The 26848-nt window shown below is 41.6% G+C and overlaps 1 protein-coding gene across 11 annotated transcripts in view; it reads left to right on the forward strand.

The window, feature by feature from the left end:
- Window positions 1-5419: 5419 nt before the first annotated feature.
- The window catches only part of SPOCD1 (SPOC domain containing 1), a 71488-nt gene continuing 50059 nt past the window's right edge, over window positions 5420-26848 (forward strand). For 7 of the 11 annotated variants that reach the window (XM_025447618.3, XM_025447625.3, XM_025447623.3 and 4 more), the window contains exon 1: window positions 5420-5887. The gene's annotated coding sequence lies outside the window, so the exon portion shown is untranslated. Of the gene's footprint in view, window positions 5888-6918; window positions 6995-26848 lie in introns of all 11 variants that reach the window. The other 4 variants (XM_025447632.3, XM_025447633.3, XM_025447637.3 and 1 more) reach the window with 2 other exon arrangements.

Below are 26848 nucleotides of genomic sequence, written 5' to 3' on the forward strand. Positions count from 1 at the left end.
GATGACCTCATTTTAACAATTATAGCTGCAGTGACCCTATTTCAGAACAGGGTCACATCCTGTGGTACTGGGAGCTAGGACTTCAACATATCTGTCTTCAGCAGCCCGGGTGGCTCAGCGGTTTAGCACTGCCTTCAGCCCAGGGCATGATCCTGGAGACCCGGGATCAAGTCCTGCATTGGGCTCCCTGCATGGAGCCTGCTTCTTCCTCTGCCTGTGTCTCTGCCTCTCTCTCTATCTCTCTGTGTCTCTCATGAATAAATAAATAAAATCTTTAAAAAAACCTTATCTGTCTTGAGGGGACACAATCCAACCCATATCAGGCAGGAACTATGATCTAGGAATTATATTTGTTCCCCAACCTTCTTACCTCTTCTCTCCTGATAGCTGCTTAGTTCATCCTGTCTTGGTATGCCTCCTGACTGGCCCCTAGTCTGGCCCCATCGCCCATCCTCCATGTGGCTGTCAGAGTGATTTCTCCAAACCATAAGGTTGATGTTTGGAATTCACCTCCTTTGGAAGCTCCTTGAGTTTTCAGGTAAAGATTTAGCACAAAAGATTCTCTTGTTCCAGCTCCTTCCTGCATCACTACACTGAAACTTATACCACAACCCAAAAAATTGTTTGTGGTTCTCCAATTGTATCATTCTCTTTCATAGCTATGGATGAGTGCCGGCTTTCTGCCTTGCACACACCTACCCTCACATTTCTCCACCTGTCTGGGGAAACCTTCCTTCCCTGACACCCTCTCCACCCCTCTTCTGAATTCCTTTAGCATCCTGTGTACACCCTGAATATAGAAATTAATGAATTTATTGTTTTTCTTGTGTCTTGCTGATGGGACAGAGTGCCCCTTGAGAACAGGGATTGTCTTTGTATTCCCTATTATTAGACATTAATGTCACTTTCAACCTTTTCCCTATTGCAAATAATACTATGGTGAATATTTTTATGTTTAGATATCTTTTTCAAATTTAAAAATATTTCCTGCACAATTCAACAACAAAAAGACAAACAATCCAATTTTTAAAAATGGACAAAAGACTTGAATAGACATTTCTCTAACAAAAATATACAAATGGCCAATAGGCACATGAAAAGACGCTCAATGTCAGTAGTCATTAGGAAAATGCAGATCAAAACCACAATGAGAAACCACCTTATACCCACCAGAATAGCCATAATAATTTTTTTAAAAAACGTTGGGGGAATGTGGAGACACAGAAATTGGAACATTGCCATTGGGAATGTAAAATGATGGACCAGAGTGGAGGTTCCTCAGCAACTTATACATGGTTACTGCATGACACAGAAATCCCAGTCTTAGGTATATGCCCCAAAGAGGCAGGTGTTCAAACAAAAACATGTACACAAATGTCTGTAGCAGCACAATTCACAAGAACCAAAAGGTGGAAATGACCCAGATATCCATCAATGGATGAGTGGATAAACAAAATGTCTATGCATACAATGAAGTATTGCTCAACCATAAAAAGGTATGAAGTACTGATACTGCAGCGTGAATGAACCCCAAAAACATGTTGAGTGAAAGAAGCTAGACATAGAAGGTCACATACTATAAGATTCCATTCGTGTGAAATATCCAGAATAGATAAATCCTTAGGTACAGAAAGCAGATTGATGGTTGCCAGGGAGTAGGGGGAAGTGGAGAATGGGAATTAACTGCTTATTGGGAATGAGTTTTATTTTGGGGTAATTAAATGTCTTGGAGCTAGGTAGAGTAAGTAGTAGTTGCACACATTGTGAATGTACTAAATGACACGGAATTGTACACTTTAAAATGTTTAATTTTATGTTACATGAATTTTACCTCAATAAAAACATCTTTAAAAGGAATGCAGTACCGATACCTGCTTCAACACGGATGAACCCTGAAACCATTATTCTAAATGAAAAATCCAGACACAGAAGGTTGCATCTTGTATGATTCCATTTATATGAAATACCCAGAATAGATAAATTCATAGAGATAGAAAGCAGACTTGGGCCTGCCAGAGGCTTTCGGGGAGTGGTTGTAATGGATATGAGGTTTCCCTTTGGGGTGATGAAATATTCTGGAACAAGATAGTGGTGCTGCTTGCACAACAGCATGAATGTACTCAATGCCACTGCATTGCACACTTTAAAGTGGTTAAAATGGGGATCCCTGGGTGGCGCAGCGGTTTGGCGCCTGCCTTTGGCCCAGGGCGCGATCCTGGAGACCCCGGATCGAATCCCACGTCAGGCTCCCGGTGCATGGAGCCTGCTTCTCCCTCTGCCTATGTCTCTGCCTCTCTCTCTCTCTCTCTGTGACTATCATAAATAAAATAAAATAAAAAAAAATTAAAAAAAAAATAAAGTGGTTAAAATGGCAAATTTTATGTAACATGTATTTTTATCATGATGAAAAATATTCCTAAGGAAAGATTTTCTGAAGTGAAGCCAGAGTCAAAGGATGTGGTATATCACTGAACTTCTGTTGAGAAGGGGTCACTCACGCCCTGCCATCAGCCAGCTTCATTCACTTGGTGTAACATCGTTCCTTAGGAAGTTCCTTGTACTTCCAAGCATGAGGTTAAATTGAATAAGAGCTTCCATAGAAGCACAAACTAAGTTAACAGATTTTAAAGCTGGGAGGGGCCCAGAGGGCACCTAGTTTCATTGGGCTCATTCTTAGCAGACCAATACTTAGTAATGATTTTAGTCCTTACTTAGTCCTGAAGTAAAAATTCACAGGAAACCTACCTACCTAAAATTTACATGATGTAGTGCTTGTGCTTTAGGTGGTATAAAATTTGGAATAAACTTCCCAGGTTTGAATCCCTGCTCTGCTGCTTATTAGTTGTGTGAACTGGGATCTTACTCTGTGTCTTGGTTTCTTCATCTATAAAATGGGGCAATGGGGCCCCTGGGTGGCTCAGTGGTTGAGCATCTGCCTGTGGCTCAGGGCGTGATCCTGGAGTCCCTTCCTGCGTGGAGCCTGCTTCTCCCTCTGCCTGTGTCTCTGCCTCTCTCTCTCTCTCTCTCTCTGTCTCTCATGAGTAAATAAATAAAATCTTAAAAAAAAATGGGGCAATGACAGTGTCTATCTCATCAGATTGTGTTGTAGATTAAATGAGTTTATATATAATATGTTCGGGGTTGCAATCTCAACTGTTAAAAAAAAGAGAAATAAAAGGAAATTTATAAAATGCACTTTAAATCTGTAAATACCTAGGCATGATTACCCTAGGAGACTGAGATAGTTAGGTATTTGTACCTATATGTAGAAGAAATCTGGACGCTGCAGCTATAAATACAGACTGACAGGGGCATGTTGTACTTCAAAAACTCTGAGCCCGTGCCTGGGTGACTCAATTGGTTAAGTGTCTGCCTTTGGCTCAGGTCATGATCCAGAGTCCTGGGTTTAAGTCCTGTGTCAGGCTCCCTGCTCAGCAGGGAGTCTGCTTCTGCCTCTCCCCCTGCTTGTACTCTGCTCCCCCTGCTTGTACTCTTCTCTAGCTCTCTCTCTCTCAAATAAATATAATCTTTAGAAAAAAAACAAAAAACAAAAAATTCTGACCCTTGCCATTGGTGACATGCTATTCCGAAACCAATTCTTGGGCAGATCTTTTTTTTTTTTTTTTTTTAAGATTTATTTATTTGTTTGTTTGAGAGAGTGCATGAGTGGGTGGGGCAGAGGGAAAGAGAGAGAATCTCAAGCAAACTCCTTGCTATGCATGGAACCCAACTCAGGACTTGATCTCAGGACCCTGAGATCATGACCTAGGCCAAAACTAAGAGTTGGTGCCACCCAGCTGTCCCATTTTTTATTTTTTATTTATTTATTTATTTATTTATTTATTTATTTATTTATTTATTTATTTATTTATTTATGATAGTCACACAGAGAGAGAGAGGCAGAGACATAGACAGAGGGAGAAGCAGGCTCCATCCACCGGGAGCCCGACGTGGGACTCGATCCTGGGTCTCCAGGATCGCGCCCTGGGCCAAAGGCAGGCGCTAAACCACTGCGCCACCCAGGGATCCCTGTCCCATTTTTTAAAGTAATCTCTACACCCAATTCATGGCTTGAACTCATGACCCCGAGATGAAGAGCTGCAAGCCATACTGACTGAGCCAGCCGGGCGCCCCTTAGGCAAATCTTAGTATATGTGCTGCTGAAGCGAGCACCCCTTAGGCAAATCTTTAAAAAGATTAAATCTTTTGATTTTCACTTGAGTTGCATTCCTGGGAAATATTTTTTTAAAACCATACTTGTATGTAAGTTCAAATTAGATTCCAGGCTCAGATAACTTTACAGGTTTTTCATCTTCATAAATGTGCATGGGGCATTTGAAAGTGGGACATGGGACCATTCGTTACTGTGTGGGATGTCCTACATATTTCTGGATGTGTAGAATCCCCAGCCCCCTCCTCGAAATGTCAGTATTCTGTAGTGGGTGTTTCCACCCCCACTGAGAACCACTGAAGCTATTCCAACCATCTCCTTTTCCAGACCTAGTTACTGGGACTCAGAGAGGGAATTTAAAATAGGCACATATTCCTTTGACTGCTTGCTCACCCCAGCTCCATCTTCAGCCACGTGATCACTGTGGGAAGGGCCTCGTTGGTAAGCAGGACTCTGCCCTGGCCACATTTAGGCACTTTATTCCTGTCTTTGCCTACACACCATCTTTCTCCCCTCTGCCTCTCCCTCTCTCTTCCCCAACACCCGACCTGTCAACAAGTCCTGTGGGCTATACCTTCCGTACATGTACCATGTGCAACTACTGGTTCCCTGCTTCCTCTCCTGCCTGGTGACAACCTGTTCTTTTCATAGCTACAGGAGGTTTTGAAAAAAAAAAAAACACGTCAAGCCAGTCTTCTGCTTTAACTGCCCTAGAGGTTTTCCGAGACACTAGGAATGAGGTGGACTCTTCTCCCTGCCCTGAAAGGCTCTCAATGATCGGTCCTCATCTCCATTCTCCTGGCTAAGCTCCAGCACACTGACTCACACACTTGTCTCAGGGCTTTACACCTGGTATTCCTTCTGCCTGGAAATAACCTCTCTTCAGCCAGATCTTTGGAGAGTTGACTTCTTATCCTTCAAGTCTGTTCATTTTTAAAAAAAAATATTTTATTTATTTATTCATGAGAGACAGAGAGAGAGAGAGAGAGAGAGAGAGAGAGGCAGAGACACAGGCAGAGGGAGAAGCAGGCTCCATGCAGGGAGACTGATGTGGGACTTGATCCCGGGTCTCCAGGATCATGCCCTGGGCTGAAGGCAGTAGTAAACCCCTGAGCCACCTGGGCTGCCCCTTCATATCTGTTCAAATGTCACCTCCTTAGAGACTATCCTTGGCCTCCTTATCTGAAGTTACGCCATGCCCCATCACAATCTGTGCCCTCGCTTTCATTTTTGTTCTTTAAAGTGCTCATTACAGTTTGAAGTGGGAGTGTTGTTCTCTTGTCTCCTCACTAGATTCTAAACCACACTGGAGCAGAGACTTCATTAGTATCATTCTCCATGGGACCCTGGGACTTGGTCCAATCCCTGCAAGAGCTGCTCCATATTTTTTAATAAGTGGATTAAAGGCCGACACACATCTTCAAATCTTTCCCCATGAATTTTGTAGCTTGACTCAGAGAGAAGTTCCTTTCTTTTTTGGATCCCAGAGCCTTAACATATAAAGCTCAGAAAGTATTGGTGGCTAAAGGTTCTGCCTTTTAGACCAGAGATCTGGTAAGGAATCAATGGAGAGAAGATTGGAGAAAGAGGGAGAAGAATAATGTGGGCATATGGAGAACCAGAGACAAGAGACAAAGATGGAAAAAGAGCATCTTTGCAGCAGTGGTAGGTAGGCACCAGATGTTCCTGGGGTCCAGTTGCTAACCTGCTCTCTAGGTAAGTGTATGTGTGTAAGTACTCATGTGTATGTCCTGTTGGTTAAAAACCAGTGTCATGGGGGTAAAATTTATATGCAATGAAACCCTGATTTTTAAGTATGCAATTCAACGAGCTTTAACAAATATACAGGGGGGCCTGGCTGGCTTAGTCACTAGAGCATGTGACTCTTGATCTCTGGGTTGTATGTTCAATCCCCATGTTGGGTATGGAGATTACCTAAAAATAAAATTCAAAACAGAACAAATAAACAAACCAAATATACAGTCGTGTAACTACCACCACAATTAAGATATAGAACATTTCCTTCAACCCAAAAATTATGATATGTTTCTGGAGTTACACATGATACCCCAAGATTCTTTGTTTAAAAACAGCTTTGTTGGGGGATCCCTGGGTGGCTCAGCGGTTTAGCGCCTGCCTTTGGCCCAGGGCGTGATCCTGGAGTCCTGGGATCGAGTCCCACATCAGGCTCCCGGCATGGAGCCTGCTTCTCCCTCCTCCTGTCTCTCTCTCTCTCTCTCTCTCTGTCTGTCTGTCTATCATAAATAAATAAATCTTAAAAAAAAAACTTAAAAAAACAGCTTTGTTGAGGTATATTTGATACACAGAGAGTGACATGTATTTAAAATGTGTTATTTCGTTAAGTTTTGACATATGTGTGCCCCTGTGAAACTCTCACCACAATCAATCCCCATTTACCCTGAAAAGTTTTCTTCCACCTCTTTGTAATCCCTCCCTCTCAGCCCCTGTGCTCCTGTCCCCAGCAGCCACTTGAGGATAGCCACTCTGCTGTCAGTGTTGGTTAGCCTGCATTTTCTAGAGATTTATATAAATGAAATTATGCAGTGTGCATTCTTTTCTGCCTGGCTTTTTTTCTCTCTGTAATTATTTTTAGATTCATCCATGTTGTGGCAAGTATCAATAGTTCATGCTTTTGTCACTACTGAGTAGTATTTTGTTGGATGGATATGCCATGACTGGTTCATCTATTCATCTATTGATGGGCATTTGGGTTGTTTCCTGTTCAGGATTATTACAAATAAAGCTGCTGTGAACATTCCTGTACAAGTCTTTGTATGGACATAACATTTCCTTTTCTCTTGGGTAAGTACGTATCAGTGGAATCGCTGGGTATTTCTTTTTTTTCTTTTTTAAATATATTATTTAGTTATTTGAGAGAGAGTGAACATGAGCAGGGGTGGTGGGGCAGAAGAAGAGGAAGAAGCAGACTCCCCTCCCCATTGAGCAGGAAGCCCGATGTAGGGCTTGATCCCAGGACCCTGAGATCATGACCTGAGCTGAAAGCAGATGCTTAACCGACTGAGCCACCCAGGTGCCCCTTAATAATGTCTTTCTTTCTTTCTTTCTTTCTTTCTTTCTTTCTTTCTTTCTTTCTTTCTTTCTTTCTTTCTTTCTTTCTTTCTTTCTTCTTTCTTTCTTTCTTTCTTTCTTTCTTTCTTTCTTTCTTTCTTTCTTCTTTCTTTCTTCTTTCTTTCTTCTTTCTCTTTATTTTTGCTTGAGGCAATCAATTTAGGGTTGGTCAAGGTCCCTCAGCAGGACTGTCACTCAGTTCCCTCCCTCTGGCCTCCTTCTGGGCTGTCCCTGTTACTGTGCAAGTCCTGCTGTCGCAGTTGGCCGAGCAAACACCTTAGCTTCCTGGGCATGTCGCATTTGAGAGCAATGTTGGCTTACATAAGCACGCCGACCTCTTGCTCCTTGCCAAAATCTAACATCTGGGAATCTTTTTCTTTCTTTCTTTTTTTTTTTTTTTTAATTTCTAGGTTTATTTTTATTTTATTTTATTTTATTTTTCTAAAATTTTTTATTGGAGTTCAATTTGCCAATATATAGCATGATACCCAGTGCTCATCCCATCAAGTGCCCCCCTCAGTGCCCGTCACCCAGTCACCCCCACCCCCCACCCACCTCCCTTTCCACCACCCCTTGTTCGTTCCGGGAATCTTTTTCAAGTGTGTTCTTGCTGCCTCTGGATTGGAATGTGAAGTGCCGACAGAGTTGTCTGCCCTAACAGTGTGATCAACGTATGTCTGTGGATAGACCACAGCAGTGATCAACTCCAGAGAAGGAGAGCCTTGAAGGAAAAGATAGTCGGAGGAACAGGGAGCCAGCCATAAGATGAGCTAGCTAAGAATGAGTCTCGAACATTCAGAGCTTAAAAACAGTGTTACCTGGGCAGTATGCTTTTACATTTGAGTTGAACTGATTTCTGAAAAAGGAATGCATTCAGATGGCTCAATATTCAAGAGCAAGGGTGGGTAAACAGTACTGTGAAGTCTTTCTCTTACCCATGTCCTTAGCCACCAAGTTCCTGTCCCTAGAGGCAACCACAATTCTCCATCCCTGGTCCCTTTGTTTTTCCAGATATCTGCATATACAAAAATCTGCAAATATAAGCACATACGTGTATGTATCTTGTGTGTATGCATAGCACTTTTTACACAAGTGCTAGCAAGCTAAACACACTCTGGTACACTTTGATTCTTTTCTCTTTACATATCTCTGGGTTTAATCCACAGTACAGTGGAAAAGAGCCTGCTCGTTCTTTTTTTTATATTTACATAATACTCCATTATACTTATTCAACCAGTTGAGGCAGCATTTGACCACTGGTATTGGTAGGACAAGGGGATGACAGGGTGAATAATTTTAGTTTGCACAGTAAGTAATGACAAAATTGCAGGTGGATTCTCTTGGCCTTCTGAACTGTAATATAATCTCAGTGAAGGTAGACTGAAGGATAGGTAGCATTTTTAAGTACTTGATATGCCGAAGGATTCATAAAGTACTGGTTCTTAAACTTTAGTGTCTTTAAGAATTACCAGGGGAGCTAATTAAAAGTGAGGCTAAGCAGGCTCCCTCCTCCTCTACTGCCCCAGAAATTCTGGTTCATTGGAGGGGGAGGTGGGGGGGAGCACATAATTCTAATACAAGTGGTCCTCAGACTAAACTAAGGAAAACCATGGTCTGCAGAGGGAAAAGAGCTTTCCACTGAAGGAGTAATTGAATAGTTCATGAATTCAAATCATTAAAATAATTTCATTCCCATATTTTTAAACCTGAAAGGAATTTATGAACAAGTAAATGGTCTTCTCAAACAGGTCAGAAGAATATGCAGTCTCTTCATCCCTGCATGCCAGCTCCCTCTCTCTCTGGAGACAACAGTTTCCTGTCAGTCATTACCTTTGAAGAGACAGGAGGTCCCTTACCACACTGCAGGGAGCCCACGGTGTCTGTGGAAAGAGGCCTTGTCCCTAGGTAGGGGCAGTGCGAGGCCCTGGGAAAAGCAACAAATTTGGATTTGGAAACCCTGGGTCAAGTGTCATCTTAAATATCAGTGACTCACTGTGTGCCAGGCACCGAGCTCAGGATCTTCCAAGTATTATCTCAGTGAGTCTTACGAGAACCCATTTTACAGAGCATAAAATTGAGGCTGAGAGGGAGGTTTAGTAATTTGCCAGAGGCCGGTGGGGGTGGGGGTCACATAGCTAAATTGAGGGAACCAGGATTTTGATTCAAAGCTAAAGCTATTGTTTTTGAGATGCCTGGGTGGCTCAGTGGTTAAGTGTCTGCCTTTAGCTCAGGGCATGATCCTGGAGTCCCAGGATCGAGTTCCATGTGGCGCTCCCTGCAGGGAGCCTGCTGCTCCCTCTGTGTCTCTGCCTCTCTCTGTGTGTCTCTCATTAATAAATAAATAAATAATCTTAAAAAAAATAAAGCTATCGCTCTTAAACACTCTGTTTAAGTGCCCTTAACCACTTAGTTGCTGGGGAAATTTGGGAAAACCTCTTAACCACTCCCGGGTTCTTGGGAGTCCATAACACTTTATGGAAACTCCTCATTTATTGTCTTTCTTTCTCACTATGGGAGCTCTGTGAGGACATGTCCCTGTCAATGCAGATCAGAAAATCGCTTTTTCGGGGCAACTGGGTGGCTCAGTGGTTGAGCATCTGCCTTTTGCTCAGGTCATGTTCCCAGGATCCTGGGATGGAGTCCTATATCACACTCCCCGTGGGAGCCTACTTCTCCCTCTGCCTATGTCTCTGCCTCTCTCTGTGTCTCTCATGAATAAATAAAATCTTAAAAAGAAAAAAAAAGAAAATCACTGTTTCTAAATATCTACATAGCCATAAAATAAAAATATTCAAAATTTAATCACCAGAAAAACAACCTTCTTGGGGCACCTGGGTGGCTCAGCAGTTGAGCGTCTGCCTTTGGCTCAGGTCATGATCCCGGGGTCCTGGAATCGAGTTCCACAACGGGCACCTCCCAGAGAACCTGCTTCTCCTTCTGCCTGTGTCTCTGCCTCTCTTGTGAATAAATAAATAAAATTAAAAAAAAAACAACTTTCTTGACTTTCCTCTGATCTTGTCTGCCTACATTTTATATACATATGTATATTATATATAATATGTATGTATTATATATTATGCTTAATATATAACATATATATTATGTATATATATAAAATATAGGCAGGCAAGATCATTATTTATATGCATGCACTATATATTAATAATGTATATACAATTATATATAGACATAATACATATATTATATATATAAATATTATATATTAGTTGATTTGGTGAGTGAAATGTGGATGTAAATATCCATGCCACTTCCAAGCTAAGCCACGCTAAGGGTTAGCTTGTGGGCTGCCATCTTTTTCATTTCTTTCTGCCATGAATCCAGCAATGGCCTTGAGAGGGACTGTTCTGTCTGCCTGGTGTGAAGGTCACTTGGACGACAGACAAGCTGACCTATAATGACGTTAACATGAGTGAGAAATAAATATTTGTCAAGAAGAAAAATTGTCCCTGAGATTTGGGGGCATATGTTATTTACAGCTTAACCTAGCCCATCCTGATACAGTGGCCTTGGAATGCTACTTTGACCCCTCAGAGCCTAAGTATCCTTTTCTATAAAATGGGAATAATTGTGGCTTACTTCATTCTCAGGGCTGTTTTCAGGATTTACATAACGCAATGGATTGCAAGCACTTAGCTTACTTTTGGGAGCTCAGTAGCTTATTAAATTTAATTGAATCTCAACCTAATCAGCAACTGGAAAGAGGCCAGAGACCAATGGATGGTGACCTTTTATTTAAAATCTGGCAAAACAGGAGTGCCTAGATAGCTCAGTTGGTTAAATGTCCGACTCTTGATCTCAGTTCAGGTCATGATCTCAGGTGGTAGGATTGAGTCCTGCATCAGGCTCCATGCTGGGCATGGAACCTGCTTAAGATTCTCTCCCTCTTCCTTTCCGTCTGCACAACCCCCTCAGATAAATAAATAAAATAAAATCTGGTAAAACATGTCTTTCCATAGCAGCAGTATTCACAGTAGTCAAAAGGTGGAGACAATTCACATGTCTACCAACAGATGGATAGATACACAAAGTGCACAGACATAGAGTGGAGTATTATCCAGCCTTTGAAAAGCACGGAATTGTGACCCATGCTTCGTGAATCTTGAACACTATGCTACATGAAATAAGGCTTCCACGAAAGGACAAATAATGTGCACTTCTACTCATATTAGAGCAGTGAAATTCATGGAGACAGAAAGTAGACTGCAGGGAGGACACCTGGGTGGCTCAATGGTTGAGCGTCTACCTTTGGCTCAAGTGGTGATCCCGGGGTCCTGGGATTGAGTCCCATATCGGGCTCCTCACAGGGAACCTGCTTCTCCCTCTGCCTGTGTCTCTGCCTCTCTCTCTGGGTCTCTAATGAATAAATAAATAAAATCTTAACAAAAATAGACTAGGAGCTGCAGGGGCTGGATGGAGGAGGGAATGGTGAGTTAGTATCTAGTGAGGACAGTTTCAGTTTGAGAAAATTAAAGAGTTCTGGACACAGGTAGCAGTGGTGGTTGCACAACAGTGTGAAGATGCTTAATGTTACCGAATCATACATTTTAAAATGGCTAAAATGGTAAATTTTATGTTATGTATATTTTATCACCATAAAAAAAAAGCTTTATCAAACTTCCCTTTCATTTGAAAAAAACCCAAAAACTTCATTCATTTTTTTGCTCTGCTTTGTGGTGGGTCAACCTCATTTGGAGCTCCTGTTCTGGACCGCAAATGTTTATCTTTTCCTTTATTATTATTTTTGTTACATATATCACACGTGGTACTTATTTAAAGATTAAAATATAGATAAGCAGGGGCGCTTGGGCAGCTCAGTCAGCTAAGTGTCTGACTCTTGATTTCAGGTCAGATCATGATCTCAGGGTCCTGAGATTGAGCCCTGCGTTAAGCTCTGTACTGACTGTGAAGCCTGCTTAAGATTCTCTCCTTCTCCTTCTCCCTCTGCCCCTCCCCCTACTTGTTCCTTCTCTAAAATAACAAATAAATAAGAAAATACAGATAAGCAAAAAGAAAAAAAAATCTACTCATGTACTCACCCTGCAGTGATAACCAGCGTTCATGGTTTGGTGTATCTCATTACAAACATCTTTCTAAGCACTTATACATGGAATTCCACATATGTCTATACACAGTCATACAAAGTTGGATTTAAACATAAAATCAGGTCAAAGTATATATGCCAAGATGTAACTTGCTTTTTTGGTCTACTAAATAATAAATATAGATCTTTCTTAAGATGAGGTGTCCGGCTGGCTCCATCAGTGAAGCATGTGACTCTTGATCTTGGGGTTTTGAGCCACACGTTGGGTGTAGAGATTACTTAGAAATAAAATCTTTTTTTTTTTTTTTTAAGATGGGAGCCTGTGTGGTTCACTTGGTTAAGTGTCTGCCTTTGGCTCAGGTCATGATCCCAGAGTCCTGGGTTTGATTCCCACCTGCATCAGGCTCCCTGCTCAGCCAGGAGCCGGCTTCTCCCTGTTCCTCTGCCTGCTGCTCCCCCTGCTTGTGCTCTTTCTCTGTCAAATAAATAAATAAAATCTTTTTAAAAATATGGGATTACATCCCCAAAATCCCATTTTAAGTTGAAAATATTAAGTTGCATTGCGTCGAATACACCTAACCTACAGAATATCATACCTTAGCCTACCTAGTCTAACTCACATGTGCTCAGAACACATATTTAGCCTACAGTTGGGCAAAATCATCTGACCCAAAGCCTGTTTTATAATAAAGTGTTGACTATTTCATGTAATTTATTGAGCAGTGTGCTAGAAGTGAAAAACAGAATGGTTGTATGGGTACAGAATGGTTGTAAAGGTACTGGTTGTTTTCCCTCCTGATTATGGTGGCTGTCTGAGAGCTGCGGCTAGTCCAGCATCACAAGAAAGTACGGTACCGCATATCACTAGCCCAGAAAAAGATCAAAATCTGAAATGTGAGATGTACTTTCTACTGAATGCATATCATTTTCCCATAATCATAAAGTCAACTGTCTTAAGTTCAGAAGAGCTGTACATGAATAATTTTCCACATTAACAGTATAGATCTGCATCATCATCTTTTTTTTTTTTAGATTTTTATTTATTTAATCATGAGAGACACAGAGAGAGAGAGAGAGAGAGAGAGAGAGAGGCAGAGACACAGGCAGAGGGGAAGTAGGCTCCATGCAGGGAGCCCGACATGGGACTTGATCCCAAGTCCCCAGGATCACGCCCCGGGCCAAAGGCAGGCACTCAACCACTGAGCCACCCAGGCGTCCCCATCTTTTTTTTTTTTTTTTAAAGATTTTATTTATTTATTTATGAGAGACACACAGAGAGATGCAGAGACACAGGCAGAGGGAGAAGCAGGCTCCTTGCAGGGAGCCCGATGCAGGACTCAATCCCAGGACCCTGGGATCACTCCCTGAGCCAAAGGCAGACGCTCAACCGCTGAGCCACCCAGGTGTCCCTACATCATCATTTTTTTAAAGATTATTTATTTATTTGTTTGTTTGTTTATTTATTTATTTATTCATGAGAGACAGAGAGAGAGAGAGGTAGAGACACAGGCAGAGGGAGAAGCAGGCTCTATGCAGGGAGCCTGACGCGAAACTCCATCCCAGGACCCCAGGATCAGGCTCCGGGCTGAAGGTGGTGCTAAACTGCTGAGCCACTCGGGCTGCCCTACATCATCATTTTTAATGACTGTACAGAGTCCCACTGTATATATGGATGTAACTTCTTTATTTAACTAATATCCCTCTTACAAACATTTGGTTGTTTCCATTCTCTTTTGTTATTATAAACAAGCTTATGGCAAATATAATAATTATGGTACAATTTATTGATTACTTTATATGAACCAGAGATACTTGCCAAGCACGTTGTAAGCATTATTTAATTTAATCTTCACAAGAGTCCTATAAGGTAATACAGTTATAATCCCTATCTTATAGGGGAGCAAACTGCAATTCAGAGAGGTTAAGCCATCTGTCTACATTATCCGGCAAGTGACAATACCGGGATTTAAATGGAGCTCTGTTTGTTCTACAGCCCACCCTCTCTCCTCTCAGTTGTGCTGTGTCCCAACTACTGAAATAGCGTTCCTTAAATTCCCTTTCTTGCAGCCACGGGATGGAAGGGGTTTGTGGGCAAGGAGCCTAGAAGGTCCCTTATCTAGCTCTTTTGAAACAAAACGGAGCTCCAAAAGTTTTGGATCGATTTCCCCTTAAGAAAGTGTATGTACTTGCCAACAAAGACACCCAGTCTTCCCTGAGGGCTGTCCCGAAAGTCTTAGATCTGGGCCACCCCTGTCAGCCATCAGGCCCATGACTGCCTAAAGCCTTGTGCTCTTGAGAAGCAGATTTGGATGTTGTCCTCTCTGCCCTAAGAGAAGCACACTGGGCCCTCCAGGTTTTCTCACCAGCTGAGGCCTGTAGGCTGTCCAGCCCAATCCTAAGTCTTGTGCTTTCCTGTCAAACAGAGAGGATCCTCCCATTGGTCCAGGTCCATGGCTTCCTTGGAAACAGCAGCCGCTAAGGGATGACTCTTGTGTCCAATAGTCACTCGGGTTCAGTAGCCTCTCTCTAACCCAGGACCTACTTCCCCCAGAAGCAGACCCTGATACATGGATTTCAGAGTACACAGTTTTTCAGGAAGTGCAGGAAACACCAGCAGGGGAGTGAGGAAATGACACAGGGAAGGGAAGTCTTCCAATGAAGGGTATGTTATCACCAGCTACCATTCTCGGCAACCAAAGTGAAAGTCCATGGAAAAACTCTGGAGAATGTCCTGGGGTGAGTTCACCAGATGGGTGAGGGAGCTGGGGTATTTATATACTCTCAGGGCAGAGAGGTCTTTTGCAGCTTTGGGATAAGCCTTCAGGTAATGAGATGCAGAAAGTGGAAGTTCACTGAGCATACTAAAGTGATCAGTCTAAGAGGTGAGGGTGGGGGAATCGACTGTTCTGCTACATCTTGATACCAATATTCTCAGGGCCAGGATTTTGCTAGGAACTAAATCTTCCCACACCACAGCACCTTCCCACCCAGTCCCCAGATACAGCTGGAAACAACATTTTCACGATCCACAAGGAAGTCCACATGTCTTCAAATCTCACATATCATTATTAAGAGTTTTGTTCACTTCTTCTGTCAATTATGAGAGGTTTATTATTTTGTCTTGTTCTCCCCCCTTCCATTAGCGTGGAAGAAATACTTTCTGTTCCTATTCTTATAATAGTTACCCTCTTAATTTCATCTTGCTATCTGAGCAAAGTCTAAAATTAATCAGTGTCTTTTCTCCCCCTGAACTTTGCCACAACCTTAAAACATCTTAACTCCAATAATTAGCCTTCTATTTTTTAAAATATTTCATTTATTTATTCATGAGAGACACAGAGAAAGAGGCAGAGACACAGGCAGAGGGAGAAGCAGACTCCATGTAGGGAGCCCGATGTGGGACTCAATCCCAGGACTCCAGGATCACATCCTGAGCCGAAGGCAGATGCTCAACCACTGAGCCACCCAGGAGTCCCCAATAACTAGCCTTCAACTTGTATGCCATTGTTGCATATATATTTCACAATCTTATTTTTTTAACCCTCAGATGACATTTTTATTATGGTTTTATGTAGTTAATGAATAACATGAATTATTCAGAGGCATAATTCTTGGGGCACCCAGGTGGCTTAGTCAGTTACGTGTCTGCCTTCAGCTCAGGTCATGATCCTGGGGACCTGAGATAGAGCATATGTCAGGCTCTCTTCTTCGCAGGGAGTCTGCTTCTCCCTCTCCCTCTGCCTGCGGCTCCACCTGCTTGTACTCCCTCTCTCTCCCTGTCAAATAAATAAATAAAATATATATTTTAATTTAAAAAGAAGCATAATTCTTAATTTCCAAATATATAGGGGTTTTCTAGTTATCTTTTCTTTATTAATTCCTACCATAAATTCATTGTAGCTTGAAAACACATTTTGTATGATTTCAATACTTTGACACTTGCTCAGATTTGCTTAATGGCCCAGGATATAGTTAATTTCTGTAAATGTCCCATGGGTCCTGAAAAAGAACATGAATTCTACAGTTTGTTGGGTACCATGTTCTACAGATGTCTGCTAGGTCAGGCTTGTTAATCATTACATCTTCTCTGTTCTTACTGTTTTTTGTCTGCTTGTCCTAGCAATCACTGAAAGGGATGTGTTGAAATCTACTGTTATGATGGTTGATGTGTCTCTTTTTCCTTCTGCCATTTTTTGGCTTTATACCTTTTAAAAGCATGTTATTAGGTACATATGAATTTAGAATTGTTATATCTTCTTAAATGAAAATTTTTTTTCATTATGAAATGACCCTCATGCCCCATTGTGAAATGTTTTTGGCTTTAAATTGTATTTTATTCTATTATCAGTCTAGCTATGTCAGCTTTCTTTTGTTTAATATTTACATAACATGCTTTTTCTACCTTCTCACTTTCAATCTTTTTTTTATATTTATAGTTTAAATATATCTCCTGTAGACAACAAATATATAATTGGGTTTTTAATATCCAATCTGGCAGTCTTTGCCGTTTGACTAAGATACTTAGTTTTGAAACTTCAAAGTGCTATTATTATTATTAACATGATTACTATTATTACTATTTACATTCAATATTAATTTAGACTTTCTGCTCAGGATCATTTTCTATCTGCCTGAAATAAAATATGTACAGTGCCTCTAGAGTGTTTAGATCTGCTAGTGGCAAACTGTTTCAGTCTTTGTCTGAAACTGTCACCTTTATGGTTGTTTTTCTTCTGCAGGTCTAATATGATGAAAAAAAATGGTCAATTCAGAACTCATCCATCAAAAATATCCTTTAAGAACGAAGACAAAATAAAGATCTGTCATCATCCATTGAACTCTTAGTTCTTCCTGCCCCAGACCTGCTGTTCCCTAGCAATCCCCAAATTTGGACAGGGAGTACCAAAATATTGGAGTTATCTGAGATTTATCTTCTTTTTCCTTCATCTCATATCCTGTTCTTTGTTAAGTCTTGTAAACTCTATTTCAATCTAACCGCTTCTTACTTCCTCCACTTCTACTAATTTAGCTCAAACCACCATCATCTCCCCTCTCTAAGTGTAGCAATAGCTTCCTAATTGGGCCCTCTGCTTCCTCTCTTACCACCCACATGACATTGACACAATATCCTTTTATAATGCAAAAGAGATATTGTTACCCCCCCCCAACCTTCTGATGTCTTCCTATCATATTTAGAATAAAATGCAAACTCCATACATAGTGTATGCAATGTGGCTTCTCCCCACTAACTTTGTTTCACTCCATGCTGCCTCTGTTCACTGAGCTCCCCAAGCTGCACTGGGATCCTGCCGCTCCATCTCAGGGCCTCTCCTCTCGCTCTGCTGGAGTGCTCCCCCTAGACCAAGCCTGGCTCCCTACCTCACTTCACTCCCACCTCTGCTCAAACTGCTCAAACATTAAGTAATCAGCAAGGGCTTCCCCACTCCCCATACCTTTTCTAAAATAAAGTCCTACCACTCTACTCCCTTCTCTGTTTTAGTGTTCTTCATAACAACTCTTAACTACCTGACATCATTTCATATGTACTGGAGTGTAAACTTCTTGAGGACAGGACTTCATTTTATTCACTTTATTCATTCCTAGTGTCTCAAACCATCCCTAGTACAGAGGAAGTTCTCCATAAATACTTGCTGAATGGATGGATCTGCATTGTTGTCTATTTTACAATGAGATGCACATTAAAAGATTTTAATGCAAATATAGCCCAAGTATTTAACCTCATTAGCTTGTTATTACAAAGGTGAGTTTAATTGCCTAGTGCCTTTTCATTCTCAACTTAAAATGACATAACACTCCATCCACATAATGGCAAATCCTCAGTCTCTCCTTAAATGGACCATCCAGTTATTTCTGAGAATCCCCAAAGAAGGATTCCTAGAAGTATCATGCTAGAGTTAGCCTGTGTGGGCTCCTAAGAGCTGATTGTTAAATATTCAAGAATTCTGTGAACTGTTGTTATACTGTGGTAGCTTGAAATTGGCCACACTGGGAGTATTTATACCATGGAAATCAACGAATATTACATATCAGAATGGTTTTTTAAATTAAAAAAAAAATTAGAGGCAGTTTACCAGTACAAGGGTCCCCAAACTAATAAACTGTTTCCAGATGGTATTAGCTCCTCTTCTGCTGAGGTCCCCTTGCGAAGGCTCTTGGAAAATCCCATCCACTGCCACTGCCCATCCTGTGAAGGCCAATGTCTCTGCAAGGCTGCTATATCATTATACTCTCTGGGAGCCAAGGGTAAAGTTAAGGGCTGCCCACCAAGTAGATAGAGACATGGAGAGGAGCCTTGAGATAAGGGTTTCTCTACAACTTCCCTCTGCTTTTCCTCTAATCTAGCTGACTTTCAAAGCTCTTAGGCCTTATTTTTCTTTTTAATCAAGGCTCCATAGTGGTGGTGCCAAAGTGTGGCTTCATGATTTTATCCCCCATGTGGAAGACTCTGCTAGTTGCATTTTCTATATGCTTTCTCCCTTCTTCCTTATTGTGACTATGATGTTGGAATAGCAGAATGGCAGAGTGGGAGACACAAGAAGCCACCATTAGGACACTAGAGCCAGGGATCCCTGGGTGGCGCAGCGGTGGGATCCCTGGGTGGCGCAGCGGTTTAGCGCCTGCCTTTCGCCCAGGGTGTGATCCTGGAGACCCGGGATCGAATCCCACGTCGAGCTCCCGGTGCGTGGAGCCTGCTTCTCCCTCTGCCTGTGTCTCTGCCTCTCTCTCTCTCTGTGACTATCATAAATAAATAAAAATTAAAAAAAAAAAAAAAAAAGGACACTAGAGCCAAAATAAAATATCCGGGCAGCCCTGATGGCTCAGCAATTCAGTGCCGCCTTCAGCCCAGGGCGTGATCCTGGAGACCCTGGATTGAGTCCCATGTCAGGCTCCCTGCATGGAGCCTGCTTCTCCCTCTGTCTCTGTCTCTGCTTCTCTGTGTGTGTGTGTCTCTCATGAATAAATAAAATCTTAAAAAAATAAAATAAAATAAAATAAAATAAAATAAAATAAAATAAAATAAAATAAAATAAAATAAAATAAAATAAAATAAAATACCCTGACTCAGTTAAGCCTCTATTAGCTGTCTTACCTGCTGCTTGAATCAGTTCCTAACTGAAAACACTTCTCTGTAATATCCATGAGCCCCTCCAAGTTGGTTAAGAAAAAAACACATATTTTTAAGGTGCCTGGGTGACTCAGTTGGTTAAGTGTCCAACTATTGATCTCAACTCAGGTCTTGATCTCAGGGTCATGAGTTCAGGCCCAACACCCAGCATGGAGCCTACTTAAAAAACAAACAAACCAAAAAACCACATATTTTCTATGCAAGCACAACATCTAAACAAGACCCCTCTGCTTTTTATTGTCTGATGGGAATGCTATTGATTTTTGTGTATTGATTTTGTAATTAGCCAGGTTCTTGGACTTACCTAATATTGTAAATGGATTTTGGGGGGATTTCCAGATATATAATCAATTAGCTTTAAATAGTGATTTTGAGGCAGTCTGGGTGGCTCAGCAGTGTAGGGCCTGCTACACTAGAGACCCAAAATCGAGTCTCACGTCTGGCTCCCTACATGAAGACTGCTTCTTCCTCTGCCCTTGTCTCTGCCTTTCTCTCTCTCTGTTTCTCATGACTAAATAAATAAAATCTTATTAAAAAAATGATGATTTTGCCTCTTTCTTTCTAATATTTATACTTCTTTTTACATGTTTCCCTAATTAAATCAACTAGAACATTTAGAACTGTTAACTAACCATTGTGGTAGAGATCCTTAATCATTCTTTATCTAATGAAACTATTTCTAGAGTTTCATTATGAAGCATGATGCTTAGAGACCTTTGAAAACAATAATCATAAGAAAATATCACTTCTATTTTATTAATATTTGTAAAACTTAGTTATAGATATTAAATTGATGAAATGCAATTTCATTATCTTTTAATAATATTGTATGGCTTTCTTTTTCTACTTATTAATAAGATAAATTATGTTAATAGATTTTCTCATATTGATCTATCTTTTTATTTCTGTAAAGAATACCACTTGGTCATGGTATGTTTTTCTTTTAAATGATTATTATAGTCTATTTTCTATAATAAATTATATTAATAGATTTATCAATATTTAACTATCTTAACATACTATAATAAATACCACTTGATCATGGCATCTTTCTCTCCTAATATACTATTAAGTTCCCTTTGCGAATATTTTTTAAAGTGTATGAACTCAGTCTATAAACCCAGTTGTACAAGAAATATCATGTTTCTCATTCTGCCATGATTTTATTCAGGAGTTTTGCATCAACATGAATGAGCAAGGTTGGTCTATTCTTTTCCTTTTCTTCAATATACTTGAGTTTGGGGCACAGGGTCTTCCTAAAGAAAACCAGAAATATTTCCTTCTTTATCCAACAGTTGTCCCTGTTGCTTGATGTAACTGCCCCATGGGTAAGCTGCATTATTCCCATGTTACACCTAAGGAGACTGAGGTTGGCTAGGATTGCCCTTGTTAAGCCCAGTATCAAGGTCTCTGGGAGGCAGACTTTGTCAACGAAAGGTAGTGTAGAATTGTGGTTGAGTTTGGGTTCTAGGGCTAGACTAACCAGCTAACCCCAGGCAGCCACCTCCACACAGAGTTCTTATGAGAATTTAACAAGATGATTGTGTGTGTACTGGAGAACAATGCCTGGCACACAGTAAACACTAAATAGACAAGAATTTAAAAACAGAATAGAACAATTCAAAACCCAGAAAGCTACTTGGTGAACCAGGCATCAGGCCAAAGGAGCACAGTCCCAGGGATGGCTCCTTCCAAGCTGAGGAAAAGCCTCAGGAATGATCTCTGCCCAGAGCAGCATCCCCTTTCTAGCACCCACACCCCAAATGCCTTCCAGATTTCATACCCCTTGCCAGGACAGAGCTGCAGGGACCTTCTCAACAGTCATGCTAGCTGCCTGGACACCTTGGATTCTCCTAAATCAAGGCCCCATGTGGTCCCTCTGGCCTGGGATACGTTCAGTGACCAAAGTGAAAAGCAACTCACATTTTTCATGGTGTGTCCTGAACAATGTAAAAGGGAGTTCAGTGAAGAGCACTCCCATCTGAAGCTGCCTCCTTTTCCTTTCATGTATCCCACCCACACCTCCCAGTTGCCTTGAAGATCCAGCCCTTCACCTCAATTCCCACCCCAGCTGGGTGATCATCATCTCCTCTCTCTGTCTAGTCACCCACACACACACATCACCATTCCCCCCATCTCCTCACGGTGCCCACTCCTGGAGCCCAGCCCCCAACATGACCCTTCCCGGGAAAGTAGCTTGTTTTGGGCTCTGATTGCTTCTCCAACAAGAAGCAGCTCTCCTTGGATATCGTTCATCCTGTTCTTAGATGCCCTTGAGGATAATTTTTGTCTGCAGAGAAGACAATTAAGAAAGTTTATTTTGGTTTTAAAAATGGAGTCAATTTATTAAAATTACAAATTTAAAAACCTTAGTTCTCCGACTTTTATGTTCAGGTTACAAATCTTATTATTCTATTTATAAGCCTAATGCATCTTCAGAATAATTTTTAAGGAGACTTTAAATGTTTGGTCCCATTTACAAACTCAATTAAACACCTTCACATTGGAAAATTGCTCTGATAAGCTTAATTGTATTTGATTTCTTTTTAAGTATTTATATTTTCTCACTTAACAAATGGAATATTTTTAAGTACAAAATAGTTTTTATCAATCTAGCACATTAAACTAATAAATATGGTGAGCCCCAAACTCACTTAGATGTCCCAATATTGTGCATTACTTTAGTAAGAGTTCAACTTGCAATCAAAGTCTTAGTCTATTACTCAGTTACACATTTAAATCAGAGTTATACAGTTGTCATTCTAATAGAGAAAATATTCTTAAACATTATAATTGCATAAAACACCCAATATGAGTAAATTTCTTCTTATCACAACATTACTAATGCTATAGTCTTTGATTCTCTTTGGCCTTTCTATACTTAAAGATTTATTTATTTATTTGAGAGAGAGAGAGTGCAGGAGGGAGGGGCAGACAGAGGGGGAGAGAGAGAGAGTCTTAAGCAGACTCCACGCTTAGTGCAGAGCCTGGCAAAGAGCTCAATCTCGTGACCCTGAGTCACCACCTGAGCCAAAACCAAGAGTTGGACACCCAACTGACTCTGCCACTCAGGCACCCCAAGCCTTTCTATACTTACTTTATTTTTTAAAAAAGATTTTATTTATTTATTTGACCGAGAAGGAGAGAGAGAGAATTCAAAGCAGGGGGAACAGCAGAGGGAGAAGGAGAAGCAGGCTGGCTACTGAGCAGCATTGCCTCCCCCCCGCCCTGCCCCCAGACTTGGGGCTCCATCCCGGGACCCTGGGATCATGACCTGATCTAAAGGCAGATGCTCAGCCAACTGAGCCACCCAAGTGCCCCTCTATACTTAATTTAAAATAATAATAGCTAACACTAACATAGCATTTTCTATATGCTACTCTGTTCTAAGTGCTTTTCATATATTATATATCAGCTTATTTAATTGTCACAACTCTTGACCATAAACTTCAAGCAGGCCCCGAAGGCTGCCGGCAATCACACCACATGCCACGAGAGCCTTCACTCTCACATGTTTTTAAGTGACTCTTTCATACATTCTGCCCACTTCTCAACCTCCCAACACCTTCCCATATTAGCCAGTGATCTGTCACACAGCAAATGTGATTTCTCCCACCTTATAAAATAAAGCAAAATAAAAGTATTCTTTTTTTTTTTAAACCAGATTTTCTCTGCTGGCTATCAGCCCATTTTTTAGAAACTCATCTTGGGACACCTGGCTGGCTCAGTTGGTGGAGCATGCAACTCTTGATCTCGGGTTTGTGGGTTTGAGCCCCACTGTTGGGTATGGATATTACTTAAACATAAAATCTTAAAAAAAAAAAAAAAAAAGCAATCCTTACCTTTCCAACAAAACTCCTCAAAGGCATTGTTATTCCTCTCCCCTGCCTCCACCCACTTCCAGCACGCCCACCTAAATCACCTTGGTTCATCTTCCAGACCATCAGCAGCGCTTTGACACAGCTGATCACTCTCTTTTCCTGGAGACACCACGTCTAAGATGTCACTGTCTCTGGATTTTCCTCCTAACTCCTTGCCATCCCAACTCTAGCTGTTTTGTGGTTCTTCCTCTTCTGTCTTCTCTCATGTCACATATCCCAGTGTTGGTCCTCAGTGTTCCTCCCTTCCTTATGGCCTCTCATTCCCTTGGTGCTCTCATCCTGTCCCATGGTCTTTATACATTTATCTAGTTGCCTCTGGTTCCCAGAGTTGTGTCATCACCCTGGAACTCTTTTTTCAACTCCATGCTTACATATCCAACCACCTGCTTGACATCTCCACTTCTGTGTCTAGTAGACATCTCAAATTAAACGTGTTCAAAGAGGAACCTCTGATCTTCCACCCACCACCAGGTCTGCTCACCTGGAGCCCTCCCTGAACCTGCCCCCCCAAGTTGATGAGCATCCTTCCAGTTGCTCAGACCAAAATCTGTGGATTTTTCTCTTTTCTTACATCTCATATTCTAATTGCAAAATCCCGCTGGTTCTGCCATAAAGATATATCCAGAATTGGGCCGTTTGTTACCACCTCCACTGCTATCACCTCTCACTTGGATTATTACAATAGCTTCCTAAGTGGTCTCCCTGCTTCTACCTTGTCCACTTACATTCTATTCTCAATATAGTATCCAAAGGGATCCTTTTTTTAAAACTCTATTTTTATTTTTTTTAAATAGGCCCAATGCAGGGCTTAAGCTTACGACCCTGAGATCAAGACCTGAGCTGAAATCAAGAGTTAGATGCTCAACCAACTGAGCCACCCAGGCGCCCCAAAGGGATCCTTTTAAAATCTGGATCAGATCATGTCCCTGTTCTGCTCAAAAACTTCAGTGGCTCCTACTTTATTCGAAATAAAAGCCAAAATCCTTGCAGACCCTCATGATCCGATTCCTTGTCCTACTCTTTTTCCCTTCTCATCAGCTCCAGCCACACTGGTCTCCTGGTTATTCTCCCAATATCCCAAGCGAGCTCCTCCTGTATGGCCTTTATAGCAGATGCTCCCTGGGCCCGGACAGCCCCTGCCCCAGATACCTGCTCCTCCTCACTCCTTCACCTCCTTCAGGTCCTCACTTGAATCTCACCATTTCTAGGAGGCCTACTCCAAGCACCCTACTAATATGGCAGCCTGCTGCCAGTCCTTTCTGTTCCCCTCACCCTGCTCTGCTTTCCCCATCTCCAGAGAAAAGACATATCATTTACTTCCTTATCGTGCTTATTTTGTATCTCCCCTACTGGAGGCCAAGACTTTTGTTTTGTTCCTTAGTGTCTCCTAAATGCCTAGAATAATGCCTGGCATTTAGTGGGCTCTCAGGGAATACTTTTTATATAAGCAGTTTCATTAGAAGAGTACGATTTGTACTTCTGTCCTACAGATGAGGAAGCCGAGGCACAGAGAAGATAAGGAACTTGTCCCAGGTCACTCAGCCAATAAGTGGTGGAGTGGGGATTTGAACTGAGAATCTATGGGCTCAGTCACTACTCTAGATGCCTTTGTAGCTTAAAACATGGGAACCTTTGCTATAGGCTACTCTCTGGATTCCAGGTACTCAAATCACTTAAATTCTCTTTCATCAAAGAAGGCTGTATTCCCACTCAGGTTGGGGATGGATTTTGCCTTTCTTTATCTGTTAAGATATTAAGCATGGTTTTCCATTTTACAGTAAAGACCTTTGAACTGGATGGGAACTTAAATTCTGTCAGGTTTTGGGGCACCTGGGCTCAGTTGGGGTTAAGCCTCTGCCTTCCGCTCAGGTCATGATCCTGGGGTTCTGGAATAAAGCCTCATGTGTGTCCAGGATCTGAGCCCAGCAGGGAGTCTGCCTCTGCCTCTTCCCCTCTCCCACCACTCATGTTCTCTCTCTCTCTCAAATAAATGAGTAAAACCTCAAAAAAAAAAATTCTGTCATGTTTTCATGGTCACGCAACTCAAAAAACAGAACCCAAGCTCCATGAGGACAGGTGTTCTTGGATACCCTGCCTCTCTTGTTCTTTACTGATTCAGAGCAGTGCCTGGAGCCAGGTCCATGCCCCACAGATATTTGTTAAATGCTGAGTGAATAATATCTGGGATAATATCTAGTTAAATTTTAGCTACCTCACGTGGCTTTGTCTGACTCGAGGTTGTGATTCATTACACGGTTCTCCAATTTATTACCTGCTCTCCTTGGCTCCTCTCCGTTTCATTATCTGAAAGTGCTAGACTGCCACAGTGGACTGTGGTCCTCCACAGGCTTCTGGGTTCTTGGGTAATTGCTCCAGGTCTGCGTGAGCCGGATGGACCTGTCTGTCAAGGTGTCCGAACACCACCGCCACGGAGTCGGGGAGCATGACCCAGCCTCGGCCAGTCCTGTGATTGATCAACACTGTGACTCAAGCAGAGCAATCAGCCAGGAATTTTTATTAGTGTTGTTACTACAACTATTGTCACTAAGAGGACAGCTGGTACTCTTTCTTGCTTTACACGGGGATGAGTGTAGGCTGTCAGTGAGGTGGCTTCTGGGGCTCCCACTGGTCACAGAGAGACTGTGTGTAACACCAAAGGTGTGGAGGCCACAAACAAATAAAGGTAGAGAGGTGAGAGGGTGGGAGAGACAAAGTCAGGGAGGAAGGGCTGGAGAGAGACCTTTTCTTTATTAGCCTGTTCAATTTTTCTATTTCTTGAGTCAATTTTGGTAATTTATATTTTGATACAGTGTCATCCTCCTGTGGATGTGTCATAATGTTATCTTTATTTTTTTAAAGATTTTATTTATTTATTTGAGAGAGAGAGACAGAGATAGTGGTAGAGAGCATGAGAAAGGAAGAGGAGAGGGAGAAGCAGGTGCCCCCCTGAGCAAGGAGCCTAATTCGGGGCTCAATCCCAGGATCCTGGAATCATGACCTGAGCCGAAGGCAGATGCCTAACCCACTGAGCCTCCCAGGCGCCCCATAATGTTATCTAGATTCCTTAGCCCTGTCTGCCCCACAGCTGTATCTCCTTTCCCATGATCTATATGTATTTGTATCTCCAAGCCCTATAACTTTTGTTCTTAATTAGGCTTACTAGTGGTTCTGTACTTTACAAGATATTTTCAAAGAAGCCATTTTTCTTTATCCTTTTCACTGCTTTTTCTTTCTTTGTTTTCTGCTTCATTAATTTTCTTCTACTTTGTCTTGTTCTTTTTCCAGGTCTTAAGCTGCATCTCAAGTTTGTTCACTTTCAGCATATTTTAACAAAATAATTTCAAATTGTAAATTATCTTCTGAATGAAGATCACTATGCTTCATAGATTTTGATATAAATTTCCATTAATTTGATTATTGTGATGTCTGTTTTTATTCCCTCTTTATTCAGGTATTTTCCTTCACCCACTTTTCCTGACGAATTCCTCCTTGCTCAT

Source organism: Canis lupus, chromosome 2 (genome assembly GCF_003254725.2).
Source record: "Canis lupus dingo isolate Sandy chromosome 2, ASM325472v2, whole genome shotgun sequence".
NCBI classification, from domain to species: domain Eukaryota; kingdom Metazoa; phylum Chordata; class Mammalia; order Carnivora; family Canidae; genus Canis; species Canis lupus.